The 25630-nt window shown below is 43.6% G+C and overlaps 1 protein-coding gene and 1 long non-coding RNA gene across 5 annotated transcripts in view; both read right to left on the reverse strand.

Annotated features, from left to right (window-relative positions):
* Positions 1-16152, reverse strand: part of GALNT1 (polypeptide N-acetylgalactosaminyltransferase 1) — a 122966-nt gene extending 106814 nt beyond the window's left edge. For 3 of the 4 annotated variants that reach the window (XM_061399589.1, XM_061399593.1, XM_061399588.1), the window contains exon 1: positions 16064-16151. The gene's annotated coding sequence lies outside the window, so the exon portion shown is untranslated. Of the gene's footprint in view, positions 1-16063 lie in introns of all 4 variants that reach the window. The other variant, XM_061399590.1, reaches the window with a different exon arrangement.
* LOC133237507 (uncharacterized) overlaps positions 1-25630 on the reverse strand; it is a 498424-nt gene that overhangs the window by 349192 nt on the left and 123602 nt on the right. The window lies entirely within an intron of this gene.

Below are 25630 nucleotides of genomic sequence, written 5' to 3' on the forward strand. Positions count from 1 at the left end.
TAGTTATCATGTCTCTCTGTAATATTCTAATTTACAAAAAGAAAGTTAAGTCAACTCTCATCTGACCCAGAAACATCTATGACTTCCATGTGCAAGTGAAAAAAAAAAAAAAAACTGGGGTGGAAGAATTACTTTTCACTATATAACTTTTAGTACTGTCAGGATATTTTACTATGTAAACGTTAACTTCTATTACAAAAAAATTCCTATTACTTAACAATGCAAAAAAAAAAAAAAATGACTTTAGTCTTACTCTCCCAGTAGTATTTTTATGCAGGAACATGTGGACATCAGATGGAGAGAAGAAAGCATCCCTAAATTCATAATCATTTTTGTTTAGTTTTGTTTGGAGGGTGCCAAGTCAACAGGCAGCAGCTGGCTGCCATAGGCTTATGGTCTGGTTACTAACCCAGCCAATGGGGTTCTACTGCTGAAAGTTTAAGGGAAATCTGAAGACCTTCATTGAGCCCCTGGCCTTGCGGAAAGTGATATAGGCAAGGATTTCTAGGTGCCCAGGTGATGGCCTGACTGGGTCAGTCACTGCTACTTCTCAAAAGTCTCGGAGCTGCTAAGAAATGAGAACAGAATAGGTCAGGGCTGGCAATCAAGCCTTGCTGCAGGTGTGGGTCAAGTGAATCGCAAGTGGACCCACCTGTCAGTCCCAACCCTCTTACGTGTTATTTTATTACATTTTTTGTTATATATGAGAATATTCTATATAGGACATTTGCCATATTATTAAAAATAGTGTATTGTAATTGTTAAGCTTGACCTGTGGATTAGTCAAAATCTGCTGCTTCATTTAGGCCCCACCCACAAAGTATCCTTATTTTGAGACTGATCTTCAAGACACCAGCCAACCTTCCCCGATGGGTTGAGTCAGCACTGGATTCACTACCTACTTCCAACCCCTCCATCTTCTGTTGCTTGCAACACTCAAGTTGCCTTCTAACACTGTCTTCCTCATCAGCCTCTATCCTGTGATCTGTCTTCTGTCTCAGAGCCTGACACCAACCTGCCTATTGATATCTTACACAATGTGAGTGTGTGCTCAGTTGTGTCCAACTCTTTTGCAACCCCATGGACTGTAGCCTGCCAGGCTCCACTGTCCATGAAATTCTCCAGGCAAGAATATTGGAGTGGGTTGCCATTCCCTTCTCCAGGGGATCTTCCCAACCCAGGGATCAAACCTGGGTCTCCTACATTGGAGGCAGATTCCTTACTGCCTGAGACACCAGGGAAGCCCCTATCTTACACAATCCTTCAGCCCAAACACAGACACAGATCACACCCAGCCACACTCTCCCCATCTGGCTCAAACACTCCTCACCCCACCAAACCTGCCCTTCTCCATCTGCCCCTGAGCCACTTCCTCTTCCCCCATCCCACTTCCCACATGCTCAGCTACCAACCTAGAAGTCATACAACCTTTGTAATAACACCCTCCTGACACAAAAAACCCTCACCCACTGGACCTTTCAGCTTTTCAGTTCGAAGCCCAGGCCAGCGCCACTGTTTTATTCTGCTTTGACTTCTAGGGTATTATCATTACAGAGAAAGTCCTGACAACAGGCTGACTAGGTCCACCGTAAACCCGTCTCACCAGCCCGGCCAGCCACCTGTGCACACCCTCTTGGCCATGTGTATACACACTCTTGGCCACGTATGCATGCCTCATACCCACACGTGCACACCCCCTTGGCCACACCAGGCAGCCCCAGTCCTCTTCCCGAGACTCACACCCCTCTGCTCCACTCAGAGCCCTCCCCGTGTTTTCCCCTGGCACACTTGACTGCATCCCTTCCCAGAGCCTCGGAAGCCTTGTTCCACACACTTTTCTGCTGTCTCTGACACTCGCCAGCCCTTTCTCCTGAGGTAACTGTCAGAGGTGAGGGCTTGGTTTCTCCCCAATAAAACAAGATTCTGGAAAAAAAAAATGAACTGCCAACAGTGAAAAATCAGGACTTTTCACTTAAAAAAATCAGGATTCCTGGTTCCTGTGGGAACACAGAACCCTCTGCCCTGAAGGAGGGGCACACCCAAAGAGCAAAGTCCTCAGAGCTGATGACTGGCCACCGGCCACCCTGTCCCTCCTTCCTTGCCCCGCCGCCCCGTGCGGGCACCTGCTCTCACAGGCCACCCCACTGCTTACACACAGGCTCTGCTGCCCACCCCCGGCCCCGGTCCTGGGGGCCACCCCACCCAGCTGCCCCCATCGACCCCACCCTCTCCCCTCACACTTCCTCGGGGAACTGGCTCCCCTTGCGGCCGCCACTTCTCACCACGTAATAGGATTTCTGCTGTCAGCTCTGCTGGAACTACAGAGGCTCTCCAGGTCCTCCCGCCCAGGAGCACCGGGAACTGAGCGCTGGACAGTCGCTCCTCACAAGGCCGCCCCCATGGCTCTCCTGACTTTGTTTCGTTTCTCCTCCCGACCTCCGGTGATCAGGCACCTGGAAACACCTCTGAGTGCCATACAGACCCCACAGTGAGCACACTCTCCCCGAAACACTGCCACCGGCCAGCCCAGGCCTTAGAGTTTCTCTCAGGGAAAAACTCAATCCAAACCTAACCATAGTCCTGCACCTCCAAAGGTTCGCAGGCGAATTCTCTTATTCAGCATTACTGCTCACTCCTCAGCTGCAAAGCACCGGTTCTTAAGAGACTAGTAACTGAAGGTCCCTACCTCTGCTGAGGAAGTCACAGTCTAGAGGGAACACAGATGGATAAACTGAGCGTCAATACGATACATCGAGCGACAGAGAAAAAAGCAGCACCAAGAGGAAGGCCAGGGAGGGCACGGGCCGCCTGCTGGGAGAAACGCTAGCACCATCCTTGTCCTCACACACCCACTGCCACCACTGCAGCCCAGGCCTCCTGCAAGTCTCCTCACTGGTCTCCACGCCTCTCTTCCACCCATCCTGCCTCCTGCTTAAAACCATGCTCCCCACTGCAGCGGAGTGATCTGCCTAAAATCTGAAACAGAGTTCTCTCCTGCTCAAAGCCTTCCAACAGCATTGGGATGAACGTCCATCGTCCCATCAGCCAACACCGATTTCTCTCCCTGCATCTCACCTCTCTTTCCCTTGCACCAGTGGCCCTTCAGCTACACTGATCTTCCTGTTCCTTAGGGTGAGCTCTCGTCTGCTGCCTGACTTCTGCACACACCACTCTTGTTACCTGGAATCCTCTGGCCCCCACTCTCTGTACTAAAAGCTTTTCTGACATCTGGATCTTAACTGGAACACCATTTCCCCATTATTTAGCTTTCTTTGAAAACTCTCATAATTCACTTAATTATCCTCGTTTTTCTCTACCCCATTAGATTGTATGATCAACAAGCACAGGGACCGTGTTTTTTGTTCACTGTATATTTACAGCATCTGGCACTTAGCAGACACTCAATAAATATTTGCTCAGTGATGATGTAAAAGGCTCTTTACTTCTCTGAAGTCCCAAATGTAAGCATCCCCTTTGCTTTGTCTCTCATCCCTCTCTTCCATGCCCTGTTTTTATCATCTCCAGGCTGCTCACGCTCATCTGTACCTCCAGAACTGACCTCTCCTGCCAAGATCAAGCTCCACAATTATGATGTCCGCAGGACAGTTTCAGGAGTTCCTCTCTGGCACCTGCAGCTGAATGTGTCTCAAGACACACTCAGCAACTATCCTCAGACAAAGTCTCCTGTCTTTTTGCGTTTCTGTTAATGATGATATTCTTCTACAGCTCCAGTGACTAACTTCTCTCTTTCCTTCACTCACTGACAAGAAAAACTGATTCCACCTCTGAAAATGCACCAATATGTTCCTATACACACAGTCAACTAGACCGGTGCACCTCAGGTACTACCTCTAGTCTTAAAATAAAAATCACCCAATTACACACATAACAAAGTTGAATTCGGATGTCAATCAACAATCCCATCAAAATCAATGGCTCTCTACTGTCCCCCAAATAATGTGTTCTTCTTCTGCTTGGCATTCAAAGCCTCTCGATCTTGCCTGAACTATCCTAACCAGGCAGTCTACTTAGAGTTTAGTGGTTAAGACCATAAACTCTGGAGCCAGACTGTCATGTAAAGGCACAGAAACAGGGATGAGTGCAGATACCAGCTTCACCAACTTCCCTGGGCTGTGGTCCCTTCATCCTTCATCTGAACGACGGGATAATGGGAAGAGTATTAACCTCCAGGGACTGTTAATAGATGAATTACAATGAAAACTAAGAAACAGACAAAACAACAGATTAAATGACTAGAGCACTTAGCATAGTGCCTGGCACTGATCAGTCTACCAGCATCGAGTCCCGTGTGCGCTGTGTGCGCCTTGTAGCAGCGTCTCCCGCTGTCAACAGCCTACGTCCCAGTCTATCTCAACCAACCTGCTGTTCCCCTGATACTCCCCAAGCTTCCCCTCGTGAGGTGGGAGCCCGCAACAGCAGCTCATCAACACTGGCTGGTAAGCCGCCAGAACTGCACCCCTTCCTCCAACTCAGAGCATTTCCAGTCAAAAGCTCCTACCACCAAGCCCCCTTCTCTCGGGGGCGTCCTTACAGCTCAAGTGCTGAAATGCGCCAGAGGCTGCTTGTCATAGGGCTCCAGCTCTGCGCAAAGATGCCTTGTCTACCATTAACCGTCTTCTTCGTCCCTCTCTTTTCTCACCCCTCTCCCAAGTTTCCCATCAGAGACCATCTTGCAACCCTTCTCCATGCAGAGTGGCAAAGCTGTTTTTGTTCTCTTATGGCCCTGATTCTGGGTAAAAGTTGAAGTTCTCATGCCTGCTCTCCCTGCAACAGGCCTATTTCATTAGGATGTGTTCTCTTTGCATGGAAATGCTTAAAATAATTAAAACTAATTCTGCAGCCTGACTATGAGCAGAATATGGACTTCTCTCTGAAGTGGTCAGACCTCAATTAACCCTCTACAACTCCTGCCATGCACAGGGACTTGTAATACTAATAAAATGTTTATTGATAACTCACTAATCCCAAGAGATGGAAAAATGAGATTACTAGAAAATTTTACTCGCTATTTAACCTTAAGATAAACAATAAATTATAAACTGCAGTGTACAATTTCCAAAGCCCAATCCAATAACTTACCATGTGGCGTTACCAACAAATGCAAATTCTACTTCTTTTTATAACTAAACTGATACTTTAAAAAAACTTTTTTTTTTTTTTTAACAAAAAGGAAGTCGTAACTACTGAGGACATAAAATCTAGCAAAAACAATGACATCTAAACCTAAGGAACTGTTTTCAATTCATTTCAAGGCTCCCCAGAAGGCTTTATCTAGTGTCCCTTGGTGTTTGTCCCACAGCTAAGGTTGTCAACCAGAAGACTACACACCAGAAACCTATGCTTAGACATCTTTACAGAACCCATGATTTACAGAACCATCATACATTCTCCATGTAACATTAGAAGTTACAATGACTGTAAAAGATTCTTATAAACATGCATAGGAATTTATTCTATAACTTATGACATTGTATAAGAACCCTAAAAATTAAAGGAGAAATAAGACATATAAAATCAGAGATGCACTCTGAACTCTCATTGCTAATGTTACATCTGCCCTAAAACATTCCTTCTCCTTAAGGACTAAAAGGGTTTCACATTGAAGATGTCCCTACAAAAAGACAAGGAAAATGGTAGAGGAGAGCCTGAACTGAATGACTGATCACTGACTTCTAATTTCAAAAAGAATCAAGTAGTTATACCCTAGGCAATGCTAGTCAGTGTGGTCCTTAGACACTCCACAAGGAGTGAGTACAGACACTGAGAGTAAAGACTCAGAAACTCTGACAGCAACGTTACAGAACTGTACATCCACTGAATCTAAAACTACAAAACTGGCAGTTATATATTGTACATTTTTTATTTCATTTTTCTTGTAATTCATTTTTTACATATGTTAGAAAAGAACTGGCCCAGGACAAAAACTGGTTGTCAGGGACATTTGCTTCCCAGAAGAAACAAATGTAATAAAACTCATAAATGAGGAGAGAAGGCAAAACCTCAGTCCCTGAAGAACAACCCAATGATGACTACCCTGGGTCTTACCTTTGCTCCTGGACTTGGAGCTGAAGGAGCTGGCCAACTGGAAATGCTAACAGGCACAGACCCAAAAAAAAAAAAAAGCCCAACAAAAGCCTGCTCTCTCTAGCCAAAGGACCAGCAAAGGGACATCCTAGCAAGACAGAAAACTCTACAGGGGGTTGGTGGGTGGGGGGAAACACTCTACTCCAGACAAACACCATAGAAAAAACTGTGGCCCACCCAGGCCAACAAAGGTAAGGTACAACAAGCTCAGACTTCCATATACTCACCAAGCTGTACCAAGGCACCCCGACCCCCTCCACAATGGAGTGCTGCTGAGAAGGCCAAGTGGAGCACCCAGGCTGGTAACAAGGCACCCTTCCACACCATGTGCCCTGAGAATCCTGGACCTCTAACCCTACCTGGCCATAACAGAACACTCTCTCTACTTCTTAGGTCAAGGGAAGTCAAGGGGGGAGCCTGTACTTCTACTATACCTAGCAGTAGCAAGGCTGCACCACATGGCATCCCCTAGCCCTGATGGAGAGAGAGGTATCCAGAAAAGCCAGCTACAATGAAGGCTTAAATAAGATCTAGAATTTCATAGCATATTGTGAAAATTTTCCAGGTTTTAATTAAAAAAAAAAAAAAAATCACTCGCAATACCAAAAGCCAGGACTCAAACTAAATGAAAAAGACATCAGCAGACACCAACACTAAAATGACAGAGATAGCAGGATTATCTCAGAATGATTATAATGCAGCTATGACAGAAATGCTTCAACGAGAAATTTCAAGCATGCTTGAAATTTAAAATAAATAAATAACCTCAACAAAGAAAGAGGAGATACAAGAACAAAATGGAAATTTCAGAGCTGAGAAATACTGCAATAAAAAGTTGATGAACTCAATAGCAGAATGGAAGGGACAAAACTGGAAGACACAGCAATAGATATTACTCAATCTGAACAGCGGAAAGAAACTAGAAAAGAACTGCCAGCCTTAGGAACCTGTGGGACCATAAGAAAAGATCTAACATCTAAGTAATTAAGAGTTGAGAAGACAGAGAAGAGAGTGGACTGAAAAAGTACTCAAATAATGGTGGGACTTTCCTCGTGGTCCAGTGGCTAAAACTCTGAGCTCCCAATGCAGGGGGCCTGGTTTCAATCCCTGGTCAGGGAACTAGATCCCACATGCCACAACTAAAAAAAAAAAAAAAAAAAATCCTGCATGCTGCAATCAAGATGTAAGACCCCAAGAGCTGCAACTAAGACCTGGTACAGCCAAATAAATTAATTAATAATTTTTTTAAAAAGAAAAGAAATAATAGCAAAAACTTACCGAATTTGGCAAAAGACATAAACTTACAGGTTCAGGGAGTTGAGTGAATGCAAACAGGATAAACCCAAAGGAATTCAAACCAATATTTACTGCAATTAAGCTGAAAACTAGAAGTAAAGAAAAAGTCCTGAGGATGGTGAGAGATAAATGATAACTTAAATACAGAGGAAAAACCTGCAACCACCAGGTTTCTCATTAAAAACCGTGGACGCCATACAACTTCCCTGGTGGTCCGGTGGTTAAGACTCCAAGTGCAGGGGGCATGGGTTTGATCCCTGGTCAGGGAGCTAGGATCCCATGCGGCACGGCACGGCCAAACAAAACAAAAGCAAGAAAAGAGTAGAATAAACAAGGCTGTAATTTAGGAAACAAGGAAGGAAGAAACCATAGAGGCCAGAGGTAAATGGTACAACAGTTTTTAAGTGCTGAAAGAAAAGACCAACACAGAATCCTGGGCTTCCCTGGTGGCTCAGTGGTAAAGAATCCACCTGCCAACGCAGGAGTCACAGGTTCCATCCCTGATCCGGGAAGATCCCACATGCTGTGGAACAACTAAGCCCGTGTGCCACAACTATTGAGCCTGTGCTCTAGAGCAAAGAAGCCAAACTACTGAGCCCATGTGCCACAACCACTGAAGCCTGCATGCCCTAGAGGCCATGCTGCTGCTGCTGAGTTGCTTCAGTCGTGTCCAACTCTGTGCGACCCCATAGACGGCAGCCCACCAGGCTCCCCGTCCCCGGGATTCTCCAGGCAAGAACATTGGAGTGGGTTGCCATTGCCTTCTCCAATGTATGAAAGTGAAAAGGGAAAGTGAAGTCACTCAGTCATGTCTGACTCTTCGAGACCCCATGGACTGCAGTCTACCAGGCTCCTCTGTCCATGGGATTTTCCAGGCAAGAGTACTGGAGTGGAGTGCCATTGCCTTCTCCACCTAGAAGCCATGCTCCGCAACCAAGAGGAGACACCACAATGAGAAGCCCGTGCACCGTAACTAGAGAGTAGTCCCGACCTCTGCAACTAAAGAAAAGTCCACACAGCAACGGAGACCCAGCACAGCCAAAAATAAATAAATAAAAATTAAAATGAAAAAAACACAACAACACACAGTCCTATACTCAAAGAAAATATCCTTCAGGAATGAAGAGCAAAATTGAGTCATTCTCAAATGAAGAAAAACTAAGAAAGTCTGTCAGCAGCAGACATACCCTTAAGAAAGGCTAAAGAAGTTCTTAAAAAAGAAATAATAAGGGAAGGAATCTTGAGACATCAGGAGAAAACACAATACGCAAAAATATAGAAAAAGAGGCTTCCCTTCTGCCCTTGAGTTTACTCGTTTATGTTTGTGAAAGCAAAAACTATAACAGTGTCTAGGGTGCTTATAAATGTTTTAGAAGAAATACATACAATCGTATTAAAATGAGTGAGGATTAAGCGATGCACAGGGAAGCAAAGGTTCTGGTAAAATGATGACGCCGGTAGACAGCAATTAGCTACATATATATAATGTAATACTTAGAAGAAGTATACCAGTAAAAATATTTTTAATTAAAAAAACCCATACAAAGAAATACACTCAAAAAAACAGTATGTATGTGTGTGTATGTGTTCAGTTGAGTCCGACTCTTTATGACTCCATGAACTATAGCCGACCAGGCTCCTCTGTCTATGGCATTTTCTAGGCAAGAATACTGGAGTGGGTTGCCATTTCCTTCTCCACAAAAAACAGTATCTATAAATTAAAATGGAATTCTACAAAAACAAAAAACAAAAACTCAAGTAACCCACAGGAAGCTGAGGGCAGAGGAGGAGAGGGGCAATATTCAGAGAAACAAAAAAATGGAGGGAATAAACAAAAAGTTAAACGTCAGACTTAAGTTCTAACATCAATAATTACATTCAATGTAAATGGTCTAAATGCCTCAATGAAAAAGACAAAGATTGCTAAAATCAATTAAAGAAAAACAACCCTACTATATATATGCTGTCTACAGGACACAGTTCAAACAAAACAGTTTAGGCAGGTTGAAAGTAAAAGAATGGAAAAGGATATATCATCCAAACAATAAAGGAAAAGCAATCAAAGAAGAAGAAAGAAAAGTAGTGGCTATGTTAATATCAAAGTAGAATTCAGAGCAAAGAGAATTACCAGAGACAGAGAAGGACATCATGCAGTGACAGAAAAGGTAAAGCCACCAAGGAAACACAGCCACCCTAAATGTGTATGCACCAGAGAACTGAAGAATATGTAAACCTAAAAACGGATGTAACCTAAAAGGAGAAACAGACAGGGGACTTCCCTGGCAGTCCAACAGTTAAGACTCTACCTTCCAATGCAGAGGGTGCAGGTTCAACCCTTGGTAAGACAGCAAAGATCCCACATACCTCGGGGCCAAAAGACCGAAACATAAAAGGGAAGCAATATTGCAACAAATTCAATAAACACTTTAAAAACAGTCAACATTAAAAAATAAAAAAGAAACAGACAAATCCAAAAATACAGTTGGAGACTTCAATACCCCGCTCTCAAGAGTTGACAGAACACTTAAGCAGGAAGGTACAGAAGAACTCAACACCATCAACCAACATTATCTAATGAACATTTATAAAACACTCCAACAGCAGAAAAAACATGCTAGTCAAGTGTCCACAGAACATATACCAAGATGGAGCATACTTTGAGTCATAAAACAAGCCAAAACAAATTTAAAAGAACTGAAACATACAGAGTTTGTTCTCCAACCACAACAGGATCAAAGCAGAAGCCAAAACCAGAAAGGTAACAGTAAGATCTCCAAACACTGGGAAGCTAAACCACACACTTCTAAACAATCCATGGGTCAAAGAAGTTTCAAGGGAAATAAATACATATATTAAACTGAAAGAAAATAAAAACACAACATAAAATTCATGAGACACAACTAAATCAGTGCTTAGAGGAAAATTTATAGCGCTAAAAGCCCCCATGAACATAAATCCAGGAAGTCCTTTACAAATTATTAGTAATTAAAATTCAACAACATATAAAAGAGATAAAAAACCAAGTGGGATTTATCCCAGGAATGCAAGGCTGGCTCAATTAAAAATCAATCAAAATAATCCATCATATCAATAGGCTAAAGAAGAAAAACTACATGACCATAAAAATCAATGCACAAAAAGCACTTAACGAAATTCAACACCCATTCATGATAAAAACTCTCAGAAAGACAGGAATAAAAGGGAACTTCCTCAACGTGATGAAGAGCATCTACAAAAACCCTACAGTTAACACTAAACTTAATAGTGTGTAGCATAAATGCCCAACAGTCAGCTTTTTTGGTTATACAATATAAATGCCTAGCATTAAGCTTCTGCTTGCCCGGGCATCCGAAGACATCCATCTTGAATAAACACACTGCCGGATATACAAGATAGAGTCAGGCCACCTCACCCATAAAATTCGGTTTTTTGGTTTTTTCCGAGAGCTCTGTAGATTAGATAACTGACCATTTGATGGTTTGCTTTTCCCTTCCTGCGTCCTAATTCTTGCTCTTACATTTTACATTCACCAACAGAGAAGCCACAAAATCCCAGGAACCTCACCATCAGCCACAATGAAAGCAGAAGCCCAATCAGCACTCTCTACCCACAATCCCACTGTGAGGCCTCAGGCGTGCCATGCACCCTCCTCCAGGTCCTGTAAGTAATAAACCTCTTCTTTTCCAAGTTCCCTGATGGTTCTCACTGAGGTGTATCTTACAATCATGGTAAGAACCACCAGGGCCAGTCCAGACACAACACTGGCTCCAAAAGGGGGAAGTCTGGGTGGGGGCTCACCAGAGGCCCAGGTGAATGCCCTCGGTCATTTCTAGCCAATGGCGTCACTACGGACTGCCTGAGACTGACCCAAAACATAGTGAAAGACTGAATGCTTTCTCCCTAAGATCAAGGCAAAAGGTCTTCTCTTACTATTCTTCTTAAACACAGTACTGGAAGTTTTAGCCAGTATCAATAAGAAGAGGAAATAAATAGCATATAGATGGAAAAGGAAAAAATAAAACTGTCCCTATGTAGACATGACAAGGTTGTCTATTTAGAAAATCTCAAGGAATCTACCAAAAAACTCCTGAACTAATAAACGGGTTCAGCAAGACTGTAGCATACAAGATCAACATAAGAAAGTTATAATAATATTTCTCTATACTAGCAATGAACACATGGATCCCGAAAAATTTTAAACAGCAGTTGCTCAAAATACAAACACTTATACATAAGTCTAACAAAAACCCAACAAAATTTAACAAAACATAGACTTATATGATAAAACTACACAATGCTGATTAAAGATATCAAGGACCTAAATAAATGGAGAGACATACCATGTTCATAGATTAGAAGAGACAACATAGTAAGACATCAATTTTCCCCCAAATGATATACAGGTCTAACGAAACTCCTATCAAAATTCCAATAAGACTTTTTTGTAAATATAAACAAGATTATTCTACAACTTATATGGATAGGCAAAGGAATGAAAAGCTAATACAATTTTGAAAAAGAAGACTGAAGTGGGAGGAATCATTCCACACCCACTTAAGACTTCTTATATCCCACAGTAACCAAGACTATAACATTGGAGGAGGGATAGACACATAGATCAATAGAACAGAATAAAGAACCTAGAAACAGACTCATACACATATACTCAACTGATTTTTTTTACAGATACAAAAACAATTCCATGGAAGAAAATGTTGCCTTTTCAACCAACAGTGTCACAACAGCCAAAACTGGAAGCAACCAGATGCCCTTCAACAGGAAAATGGTTATAGGAACCATAAAAGTACATCCATATTATGAAATACTACTCAGCAATAAAAAGGAAGCAACTATTGATATACACAGCACTTCTCTTAGTCTCCAGAGAATTATGCTGGGGGGGAGGGCGGAGACGTGAATTCCAAAAGGTACTTATTATATGATTCCATGTATAAAACATTTTTGAAATGACAAAATTATAGAATGGAGAACAGATGAGTGATTGCCAGGCCTTAAGGAGTGGATAGAGCAGGAGGGAAGAGGGTATGGTTATAAAAGAACAACATGCAGAAAGCATGCGGTGTTGGAAATGTTCTCTATCTTGACTGCATTGATGACACCGTCATAGTGGCTGATACTGCACTACAGTTTTACATGATACCACTGGAAGCAACTGGGTAAAGGGTACATGGGATCTTTCTAGATTATTCCTTGTAAATGCATGTGGATCTGCAATTATGCTCCACAAAAACAGTTTAATTTAAAAAGCCCAAAACTGGACCTTCACTCACTGCTCTAAGATTCATTACCCAAATGTCAACACTTCAGAATAGGTCTACCTTTGTAACAACCCCTTATCAACCTTGGCTTTGTGGTCGACTGAGGATGCATAGTTATAAATGTAAAACATTATGCCTACCCTCAAGCATCATACACTCAAGTAGCGAGACGAACATAGGCATAAATCAACAGTGAAAGGCTTCATAAAGGAGATGGGATTTCAGCAAAGCCTTGAACAAGAGACAGCACTTCCACAAGTGGAAGTGGACAGGGGGACATTCTGGGTAGAAGAAATCACATATAAAGACGCCAAGCTAAAAATAAGCACCTATGAAGAAAGGGACATGTGTGTGTTGTGAAATAACACAAAAGATGGACTAAGCAGTGTGGGGTAACAGTAGAAGGCCCCCAAAAGCCAGAGCAAGGAATGCAAATGTCACATACCAGAAGAAGACTTCTTCACCAAGCCAGCCAACCAAAGGCAGCAGCCCCCCTGCCCCAGTCTCTCCAACACCCTTCACCTTTTCTTTTTAGCACCCTGCACAAGTTGTAATTATCATGTATTTCCCTGCACGTTCATCTAATGCTGTCTCACCCCAGTCATGGTGAGTACCTAGCGGCACTGGATCTGATATGCAGGAACTGCCCAGCACACATTAACCAAGTCAATGAACCAACCGTCGGTACTCGCTCCTTGTCCTCTTCTGCGCAGCTGCCTGTCTTCTTTCCTCCATTGTCTGTCACTCTGTGCAGCTTGGTCCCTCTCTGACAGCCTACCTCTTTTAGTTCATCCTTCCTTTTTCCTTGCTCCACCTCAGCCCAGTTCTCAACCCACCATAAAAATAAAAACAGTGTATTTTAAAACAGGGGTTCACATTTGGAATGTTGTTAACACTCTTTTCAATCTCAACCAAATAAGAACCTATCCCAAAAATCTGCTACTGAAAACCGAGTACTACAGTTACAAGTTGTTACAGAAGGATAACAGATTCATATATTACATAAACAAACAAGTAAGAGCTATTCCTGTCATGGCCTTACTCTCCTGAATATGAGATGCTTTGCCCAGAACTGATGATCCTATCTGGTCCATGGAAAGCTGTCCACTGAAGACAACCAGGACAGTACTCCTCAAAGCTACCAAGGTTACACAGAACAAAAGCTGAGAAACTGCCACCGACCAAAGACTGAGGAGCCATGACTTTAAATGCAATGTGGTGCCGTGGACTGGAGCCTGGAATGGAAAGAGGGCACTAATGGAAAAATTGGCGAAATTCAAATACAGTCTGGAATTTAGTTTAAAAACAAAAGATACAAATATATATACACACACACACACGAGCACATATATATATGGTATTAACAAACAATGAAGACCCAGATTTATAAATATTATTTTATATTATTAAAAAGAGAAAGAGATGGGGCACACAAGGGAACCAGGAAATGAAACTTAGGTCAGGGTAGCTAGGGGCTTAGAGCTGAAAAGCTACATGTAGATCTACCTTCATTTTGCTTCTGGTGCTATGCTCTTACCTGATGCCCTGAAAATTACTTGGCCTGAAACTGCTTGGAATTAACTAGTTTTGACTTCAGAATAGGCTCATTAATATACACAACAAGCATTTATTGAGTGTCTACTGTTTACCAGGCACTGTAAAGTTTTTGGGAATACACGGCTGGAAAAGACACAGAAACGGAAGACACCCTCTCTGCTCCCATACAAGCTGACTCTCTACTGCAGAAGCCAGGCATTTAACAAGTATCTGCGTAAATGATGAGTATTTCCAGGCCTTTCAAAGTTGGCTTCAGAGTCCTACCAAACAATCCATCAGGACATTTGCTAAACCTAGTTATCACTGGTGTTCTGAATAAGGCCTTCAATGTGAAATCAAATCACTTGAGATCTGATATCTGTATCACCTGTGACCTGCTAAATCACTTTAACAGAAACTCATTCAGCTGACGTGGTTTGTGACCTGAGATTCGGCATTTCTTCCAAACTCTCAGAGGACAGAGATGCAGCTGGATCACAAACCACATCGAATTAGCAAAGCAGTGAAGGTACCACAGAAAGCATCCCTCAAACTATCATGTAAAATGCAAGCTCCGTAAAGCCAAGGACATTTTGCCTCTTATTCACCACAGTATACCCAGGACTTAAAACTGTGCCTTATACATGAACAGCACTCAATAAATATTTACTGAATGAACAAATGGATATATGGTCTTAGACAAGTTCAACAGTAGCCACTGGTCACATGTGGCTACCGAACACTTGTCACGTGGCTAGTGACTTTTCAAAACTTCAATTTTAATTAATTTAAATAGCCACATGTGGTTAGTGGCTACCATAATGGCCAATCTAGGTCTAGACACAGATGTGATGTCAAGAGCCCTGGATTAATAAGACCTAGGTGTGAATTCCAGCTCTCCTGCTTTAGCTTGTGACCTGGAAAGTTACAATGTCTCAGGGCCTTAACTTCCTTCATTTGTGAAAGGAGGACAAAATACCCCCCACCCCAACCCCACCTCCAGCCTCTCAGGGTTCTTGACAAGAATTGTTACAGGTCATTGTATTAACCATAAAGTATCGTCTCTGCCCTCCAGAAACACTTCACAATCACAAAGATTACTTTGACCATTGCCCACACTTGCCAAAAAATGTCAAGTCCGCTTGGTTAGCTGAGTGGCTCTGTGAATGAGGCCAAGGTCATAAGTTCGAAGGAGGGGGGACCTTCACGTAGCAAGGTTGACCAGGTAAGAGAGGCAATGACACTGCAAATCATCACAATTCCTGGCAAATCTTTAAATGGGCATTGTATTGATTATGGATGAGTAAATGACATTTCATTCATTCATTCTTCCAGGAAGCGCTGCCACATTATCTAAAGCCCGCTACTTCCCATCCACAGACATTTGCTAATTGGGCCGGGTCCTCTTCGCGGGCAGAGGGCCGGGAAGCCCCCACCTCCGGCCGCCCGCGTGTCCTCCCCTCCTCCGTCGCGCGGGCCCGGCGAGGGTCAGCCTGGCACAGCGGCTCCAAGTACCACACCGCCGGACCGAACCAGGAGCCATATTTAGCTGTATTTTTTGGTCAATAAAACAAACTTCCGTCTTCTAAAGAAAAACGGTCCCAACTCAATGTCAAACTAGGACGGAAACTCGAGGCTCGCCGCAGCTGCCAACCAGAGACGCCGCGTGTCCAGCAGCCCCCGAGTCCCCGACCCGGACCCCGCGCCTCGCGCGCCCGCGCCCCGGCCACGGCCGCGCCGGCCACAAAGGGACGGGAGACGCGGACGCGGCCGGGCCTCTCCGCCTCCTCCCGCCCCGAGCCAGCGGCCGCGGCTCCGGGACGGCCCGGGCGCGAGCGGACACTCACCTCGCTCCGCGCGCGGCGGCGGCGGCAGCGGGCGCTCCTCGAGGCCGGCCCCGGCGGTCGCGGCGCGGTCCCGCGGGCCGCAGCGCGGGCGCTACTCTCGGGCCGCCGTCCGCCGCGCCGCCTTCTCGGCCACTGCCGGCGGCTCCCCCGGCGAGCGGGCGGGCCCGGCGCGGGCCCCGCCTCCGCCGCGCCCGCCCCCGCCTCCGCGCCGGGCCTCGCGGGCTCGGCGCGCTACTCCGGGCGGCCCCGCATGCCGCCGCCGCTGCCGCTCGCTCGGGGCCGCCTCAGCGCGGCGGGCCGGGGCCGCAGGGCCACCCGCGCAGGCCGCTTGGGCGCGGTCCTCCCCGCGCGCGCGGCGTGCTCGCGGCGGCGGCGGCCCGTGCGGCTGCGCGGGGGAGGCGGGGGCGCCGCGCGCTCACCCGGATGCGCCGCCCCCGTCCCTGCGGCGAGCCCACCTCGGGGCCGCGGCGCTTCCCTCGGGGCCCTGGAGGTTCCGGCTCCTCCGCGCCTCTGCCCCCTGCCGGTCCGACCCGCCGGGAGGCGCGGAACCCGAGCCCCGGAGCGAGGGGTCCCCGGGCGAGAGGCTGGGGCTGAGACGGGCTCGGCCGTGCCGTCCGGGCTGGTGGTCTCCACCTGAACCTGGGCACGGACAAAGGGGCCGCTACCGCCGCCCCAAGTGAAGCACAACTCGGGCCGTTTCACGTCGAGCAGATCGCGGGGTGGGAGGAAAGGACGGTGCCCTCACCGCGCCGACGAGATCCTCTTATCGAGCCCCTGGCTGCTTCTCACCCGCGAGCTGCAGCAGAGGACTCGGAGCTGGAGGACGGTCAGCGGCCCCTCGGCCCGGCCGTGCTGAGCTCTGCGGCCGGCGCCGGGGATGCAGGAGGTTCTGGACCCAGGGTGGGCGGCGAGAGGGGAGGCCCCCGACCAGCACAGCCGGAAGAGGCAGCCAGGCCTTGGGGGTACTGAACAGCCGCGGCCCCCAGCAACGCGGGTAACTGGGGCAGTGTCTCCCGCGTGGTGCTGAGAGGGGCCCTTCCACTTGTGACCTCTTGGGAACCAATCTTCCTTGGCACTAATTCCAGTACCTAGCTGTCCCTTAATCTAAGAAAAGATGCAAGCCTGGTCTTCTGCCACTCATAGACATAATAAATTTTCTACTTGAATCATTCAGAGGTTTTTGTAAAGTCTTGCCTGCCAGCCAAGAGTTGGAATGATGAAGCTCATGTTTATACTTTTTATTTTTTAAATAAAAGAATGTTCACAGAAAGAACCAAAAGGCTGGAAGCGAATAATGTTACTGAAGATTGTCTCTGGAATTTTACTATCCTATTTTGTGCTTATCTACATTTTCCAAGTAGTCTAAAATAAAAGTTTAAAGTTGCTTTTTAAAAGTACTTACATAATATTTTGAAACAAAGTGAATCATGATTGGCCTGTTAATGTACCACAAGGAAACTTCACTTTGAAGTTTGTATCTTTTTTAAAAATAACCATATTAAGGAAAAAAAACCATCTCGGGCAAAAAAGAGTTGCAAATTGTATACCTGCTAAAAAAAACTTGTATTCAGAATATATAAACAACTCATAACTTAATAAAACTAATAATCAAATTTTAAATGGACAAAAGAATGGAATAGGCATTTTACCAAAGAAAATATTTAAATGGTCAACTATAGCATGAAAAGATGTTCAACATCATTAGTCACTAGGGAAATGCAAATCAGAACCACAATGAGAAAGCTCCTCACACCCACTATAATGACTGTAATAAGACTGAAAATAGCAAGTGTTGGTGAGATGAGAAATTAGAACCCTGATCTACATTTCTGATGGGTACGTGAAATGGTGTAGCCACTTTGGAAGTTGATTTAAAAGATGCTTTAAAAATTATACATAAGAGTACCACATGCCCCCGGTAATTCCACTCCTAGGTGGGAAAAAAAAACCCTGAGAATATGTTCAGATAGCTAATTGTATATAAACTTTCATAGCAGCATTGTTCACAATGCCCGAAAGGTAGAAACGGTCCAGGTGTCCAGCAACTGGTGAATGGATACACTAAATGTGGTATATGTATACAGTGATTGCTATTCAGCAATAAAACAGAATGAAAGATACATAGAACATACATGGAAGGTACATACACCACAGAGGAACCTCAAAAACATTAAACTAAGTGGAAGTAGCCAGCTGGGTAGTCATCATGGGTAAGGTTAGGCAGTAAGCATGTGTCAGCAGGGTGAAGGCAATCTTGGGAGTGGTTAATGGGGATCATAAGCAGTGGGGAAGTTGCCTTGCTTTGGATCTGGTGATAAGAGCAGTACATTTGAAGCATTTCTAAGGGGCATGGGCAAGTAATGGTGACTAATTGTTGTATTAGTTTATTGATGTCTATATCCAAAAGCCCCAAATGCTGGGAGCTTACACAGTTCCTTTCCGGCCTGTACTCCAAGTCCTTTGGCGGTGGGGGTGGGGGACTTTAGCCCAGGCTGAAGAAGAGTCCAGAACAGCACATGGTTCCTCTTTGGTAGACATAGTAGAAGTGCACATGGCAAGTTGCACAAGGTCTTCTAACACTTCTCCCCACGTATAATTTTTATATATGTGTTTCAATGGCCAAATTGAATGACCTGCCATATGTAACTTTCAAAGAAGCAGGAAAATGCAATATATCCCAACATTGTCCCCAGAAAGCAGAGAGCTGCAAAAATCTGGATTATAATGTTAATAATTATCATAAGTATCAAAATTGGAGGATAACTTTTTTTAACCTTTTATTTTGAAATAATTATGAATGCATAAGAAGTTGTAAAAACTGTACAGAGATGTACTTCATACCCTTCACCCATTCCCCCGGGTGGTTACTTCTTATAACACTAACTTATAAAAAAGCTATAAACTTGTTAACTATACTTAAATATCAAAACCCGGAAATTAGCATTGGTACAATGTGTGTGTATGGTTCAGTACCATTTTATCACATGTGCAGATTCTCTAACAAAGTATAGAACTATTCCATCACCACAAAGATCTTCACACTCTTCCTTCGTTAGTCACCCCCATCTATCCCCCACCCACACCCTCTAACCCCTGGCAACCACAATCTGTTTTATATCTATATATTTTTTTTATTCAAGGATGTTATGTAATAGAATTATACAGTATGTGACCGCTTGAGACTGGCTTTTTCTTTTTTGTCTCTGCCAGTTAAGCATGGACTGTGGGCCTTCCATAGAAGGTTGCCCACAGCCTTCTATTTAAAAAAAAAAATTCTTATAATTTATTTATTTGGCTGCTTCTGGTTTTAGTCATGTCATGTGAAATCTTGTGTGTGGGCTCAGTAGTTGTGGTACTCAGACTTAGTTGCCCTGGAACACGTGGGATCATTTCCCTGACCAGGGATCAAACCCATGTCTCCTGCACTGGAAGGCAGGTTCTTAACCACTGGACCACTAGGTAAGTCCTTTTTATTATTATTTTTTTTTTTTTTTTAGACAGCATAATACACTTCCATGAGGTTTGGTCATTTTGTTTGTTTTTGCTCGCCACTTGTCAGTTGGTCTGGGGTGAAAGTGCTGGCTCCCCATGTGGTCTTCTCTAACACCACCCCAGCAGTGGGTAGAGGGGTCATGAGAGGTGCCTTCTAATGTTAGAGTGAAGGTAGGACTCCCTCTGTTCAGCCTTTAGTTACCTGGGACAGGGGTGAGGTCACTTTTTTTTTTTCTGCAGGCTTTGGCTAGAATAGAGTGAAGTGAAAGTTGCTCAGTCATGTCCAACTCTCTGTGACTCCATGGACTGTAGCCTGTCAGGCTCCTCTGTCCATGGGGATTCTCCAAGCCAGAATACTAGAGTGGGTAGCCATTCCCTTTTCCAGGAGATCTTCCCAACCCAGTGATCTAACCCAGCTTTCCCACATTCCAGGCGGATTCTTTCCCATATGAGCCCGCAGGTAAGTCAGAATAGGGCAGTTCCTGGTGTAAACATTTTATACATTGCCCCTCTCCTGGTCCTTTGGCTAGTGAGAGCAGGCGATGCTTAGGGTTTTTTAAAAAATAGTTCTGTCATGCTCCTGGGTTGCCAGCTTCTCCAGTCCAAGACATACAGGGCAAAACAAACCAACGGAAAACAACTCAAAGAACTCATCATCCTGTCATTCCTTGGATCCCAAAGTCCTTAGTCAATTGCTTTCTCTCTACCTTTCAGAGTTTTCTCTTGTTTGTTTCATATACAATGTCCAGGGCTTTTACCTGTTCTTAGTGGGAAATGCACTTCAACCAAACTATTAGACAGGAACCAGAAGTGGAGAATAAAGGTTTAAAACCTAAATTAGAGCAGATTTCAGATTATTTCTATTAAAAAAAAAAAAAACCACTCCCAGTTTCTTGCATTTCAGTAGGCTTTTATGAGTCAGAGAGAAAAGGCAAGATTTATTGCTGGTCTATTAGGAATTCTACAGATAAACTCTGGACATTTACATGGGCTATAATCTCATATGAGAAATAATAGAGGAAATCTTGAGAACTGCCAGATCATAGACTCCATGGAGTCTGAGGTCAGCAAGCATGAAGGAGTGGAAAAGCTGAGACATCCAGTTAGAAGAAGCTGGAGGTTCTGCAAGTGAAATAGGCCTTGCACTGCGAAGCCTCAGAATGTGCCATTTGGGCACATGGTCAGTGAAGGCGAAGAAAGCAGTGACAGAAATGAACCTAAAGACACTGAAAATAACAGAGTCAGACAAGTCATCAATATGATTTTTTTTTTTTTTAAGGTTAAGGAAATCAGGAGACAGGTTAGAAGCTAAAACCTAAGTCAGGAACAAAAATCATTAAGGGCAATGGGAGCAAGTCAGTTGACAGTAGATTTAGGTGGGCAGTCATCACTTGAAATCAAATGGAATGAATCTGAAAGGAAGAAAAATGGGAGAGACGATGGATTCACCGTTCAAAAGAGCTAGGTGGATTAAAACAATCTGAGTTTTAGCACATGTGAATTCATTGTATTGTTAGATGACATTCAGGAAGACTCAGTGAAAAAAAACTTGGTAACTAGCACATGGTGGAAGAGGAGACTGCAGGTCTTTTCCAGCTAAGAATGGCTTTGAGAAATTTATAAAATGCATTTTCTTGGGCCCTTCTTTCCCCCAGTTGTAGCTTGTCAGTCTTGCAGGGCATCAGTCAACCTGGAGAATTATTTACACATTTTTAGCAAAGGACTGAGGCACTGCTTTTATAGATTTAGATCCAAAAGATGTGATAACAGAAGCTTAGTGACTAATAGCAAAACCCTCACAATATGCCACACCACCTGGCTAAGTGACCCTTGAGATAGTTTCTACTAGCTCTGAGGATTCTGAATACAGTCCATCTTACACTGCCCTGCTGTGTTGGTCTTCCTGAAACACCAAGTTCATAAAACCGCTCTGTCCACACGTATATTACTCAAGCCATCCAAGCCCTTCACAACCTGGTTGATTTCCACCCATCCCAGCCCTCTTGCGCACAGCTCACTCATAAGTATTCTCTGCTGCAGTCACCCCAGCCAGCTCATTGCTCCCTCTCTCCAGATTTATTATACTCTTATTTTTTCCTTGCCTTCTTTCCTCCACTTATCTTAATCCCTAAGGATTCTTTTTCAGTGCAATCTTCTTTACCTTCTACAACCTCTTCAGTAGTCTCTCTCTCTCTCTTTTTGAATTCCTATCATCTGGGGCATTTTTTCCCCCCCAACAAATTAGCTGGCTCATGATATGTTATCTACAATGTTTTATGTGTTTATGGTTTATATCACCTCCTAGACAGTATGTGCTATACTTTGCACATTTTACATATGAAAATAATATATACATATATAAGGTACATACATATGATAAAAAAAATTCAAATAGGATGGAAAGTTATGAAACAAAGGCTCAAAATTTTTCAACCCAACAGCATCCCCAAAGATAACTGCCTTTAACTGATTCTTCCTGGTTGTTGCCACCCCACCTCTGCTGATGGAAATCTCCCCTGCTTCTAAATAATATAGTTCAAATTCTTGATATATCAACTTTAGACAATTGTGTTTATCAATCCTTGTGGTCGTACAAATAATCCCCAAATCGTGGTTTACAACAAACACTTACTGCAATCTCCCAAGTCACTTGGCTTGGGTTAGTCATGGGCCTTGGGCTAATGAAGTGTCTGTTATTATTTGGGATACGCTTTTCCCACGACAGAGGGCCACAGCTGAAGAGAAACAATTGAAACACGTGTTACTTCTGAAAGCCTCTGTTCAGAGCTAACCACTGTCATTTCCACCCACATTCCATGTTCAAAATAATTCACATGGCCAAACCCAGAGCTTCATGGGGATAAAGGAGAAACTATGTATGCCCCTCAATCTTCCCCAGCAGCAGGGTCTTTTCCAATGAGTCAGTTCTTCGCATCAGGTGGCCGAAGTTTTGGAGCTTCAGCTTCAGCATCAGCCCTTCCAATGAATACTCAGGGTTGATTTCCTTTAGGATTGTCTGGTTTGATCTCCTTGTAGTCCAAGAGACCCTCAAGATTCTTCTCCAGCACCAAAATTCAAAAGGCAAAAGGAGAAGAGGGTGACAAAGGATGAGATGGTGAGCTAGCATCACTGACTCAGTGGACATGAATCCGAGTGAACCCTGGGAGATAGTGAAGGACAGGGAAGCCTGGTGTGCTGGTGTCCATGGGGTCGTAAAGACTCAGACGTGACTTAGCGACGGAACAACAACATACGTGCCCTGTGAAGTGGCATGACAGAGTGGATGCATTATCCACTACATAGAAGAAGCAAAAATTTGGAAACAACATCCCACATATAGAAGTTTTTATTGATTTCCACTTATCGAAGATTAGGAATTGGGCCTATTAACCCCACCTCTGTCCCCCTCCTCTTTTTAATACTTTGTTAGTTGTGTTATAAGTACTTCTTCTACTAGCTTACTTTATAACTTTAAATTACAAAGAGAAAGTGCTTTTCTGGATCACTCAACTTCAGGTAGTGTCTCACAAGAGTCTTCATTATAAAAAAAATGAGGATATGTACACCCTTATACTTTTATATCCTCTCTTCTCTTTACATCTCATAATTTATATGTTATAGAGTTTTATAACATTTTCCTTCTGTTCTGGAACTATAAGTAAATCTTCCATGCTTTGTGTATAAATTGATTTAAAAAACTAAAATCCAATAAAAGGTGCTTGAAATATAAAATTGTGTACATATTTCTTGATTCTGTAGAATCAAGAAATCTAGGTAGACCTGTGAAGAAGGAAATGCACTTACACTTTTCCTAAATATGTGTAGATTCAAAAATAATATTTCAAAAACCAAGATTGAATATTTTATTTTCATTACACTCCATATGCTAGTGAGAATCATGTTACATTTGTTTTATATAGGCTGTGATTTTGCTATAGAGATTTTTTTTTTAGAAAACTTCCGTTTGCCTTACTTTTCTCTTGTTAACAGAAGAAATAATCACCTTCACTCTATCACTAAGTTTATGTAACTTTAAAAATAATACTTGTTTCTTAAAGTGAATTCATTTTCTTATCAAATGCATTTGTTTGAAAGTCATATATCTAGTTAAATAGTTAAAAGTCTTCTGTTTTATTTTGAAACAATTATCTTTATACCTGCTGCCCAACAAATAGCCTAGAGGTTCTTTTTATTGCTGTTCTGAGTTGTGGCCATTATTTTTTGGATTTCATTTCTTCATCTTCCTTTATTTTGATTTTCTTTTTTTTAAACTGGAATGTAATTGCTTTACAGTGCTGTGTTGCTGCTGCTGCTAAGTCGCTTCAGTCGTGTCCGACTCTGTGCGACCCCATAGATGGCAGCCCACCAGGCTCCTCCGTCCCTGGGATTCTCCAGGCAAGAATACTGGAGTGGGTTGCCATTTCCTTCTCCAAGGCATGCAAGTGAAAAGTGAAAGTGAAGTCGCTCAGTTGTGTCTGATTCTTCGAGACCCCATGGACTGCAGCCCACCAGGCTCCTCCATCCATGGGATTTTCCAAGCAAGAGTACTGGAGTGGGTTGCCATTGCCTTCTCCACCCATGTTGTGTTAGCTTCTGCTATACAACAAAGTGAATCAGCTATATGTATACATATACCGCTTCCCTCTTGAACCTCCCTCCCACACCTCTGGTCATCACAGCACTGATAGCTCCCCGTGCTATACAGCAGCTTCCCACTAGCTGTCTATTTCACACAGGGCAGTATATATATGTCAATTCAACTCTCCCAGTTCGTCTCACCCTCCCTTTCCCTCCCCGTGGCTGCATGTCTGTTCTCTACATTTGCATCTCTATTCCTGCCCTGAAAACAGATTCATCTGTACTATCTTTCTAGATTCCATACATATGCATTAATATATGATTTTTTTTCCTCATTCTGACTTACTTCAAACTGTATGACAGACTCTAGGTCCAACCACATCACTACAAAGGACCCAATTTCTTTCTTTTTTATGGCTGAGTAATATTCCATTGAATACACACACCACATCTTCCTTATCCATTCATTGGTCAATGGACATTTACTCTGCTTCCATGTGCTGACTGTTGTAAATAGTGCTGCAATGAACACTGGGGTACATGTACCATTGAATTATGGCTTTCTCGGGGTATATGCCCAGTAGTGAGATTGCTGGGTTTTTTTGTTTTCTTAAAGTATATACTCAAGTGATTTTTTTTCCATAAAGGGAGGAAAATGTTGAACTCTTTCAGTGTGGCTTGCAGACTGGTAAATTGGCTAGATATAGAATTCTACACTCCAAATGACTTTCTGTTAGCATTTTGAAGGCATTGTTCTACTGTATTCCAGCCTACAGCTGAAAAATCTGAAAGCCATATGTGAAAATAAAGTGAAAGTTGCTCAGTCATGTCTGACTCTTTATGACCACCTGGACTATACTGTCCATGGAATTCTCCAGACCAGAATACTGGAGTGGGTAGCCTTTCCCTTCTCCAGGGGATTTTCCTAACCCAGGAACTGAACCCAGGTCTCATGCATTGCAGGTGGATCCATTACCAGCTGAGCCACAAGGGAAGCCCAAGGATACTGGAGTGGGTAGCCTATCCCTTTTCCAGCGGATATTCCCGCCCTAGGAATCAAACCAGGGTCTCCTGCATTGCAGGCAGATTCTTTACCAGCTGAGCCACCAGGGGATCCGTCAGCAAATGAGTTGTTTTTGCTCTCAAGAAGCTTCCAGAGTTTCCTCTTTAACTTAGTATAGTCAAATTTCATAAGAATATGTGTGTCCACAATAAGTGCTGTTCAAAAAGCAGTCAACTGTTTAACCAACAAGCATTTTGATGTCCTATTACATGATCAACAGTGTTGAAGATATGTGTGGCACATACAAGAGGAACACAGGTATTTCTCAGAGAGCTTCAATGTACAGGAATACATTTGTGGTCGGGAATAAATCTCGACTCTTACATAATGGATTCTTAAATAAGCCAAGTTGCATTCAGTCATTTATTTTGTGTTTGATGAGGCTGTGTACAATAAAAGCCATTTATTTTTCCACCTTCTGGTAAAAATATTAA

The sequence above is a fragment of the Bos javanicus genome, chromosome 24 (genome assembly GCF_032452875.1).
Source record: "Bos javanicus breed banteng chromosome 24, ARS-OSU_banteng_1.0, whole genome shotgun sequence".
NCBI lineage: Eukaryota > Metazoa > Chordata > Mammalia > Artiodactyla > Bovidae > Bos > Bos javanicus.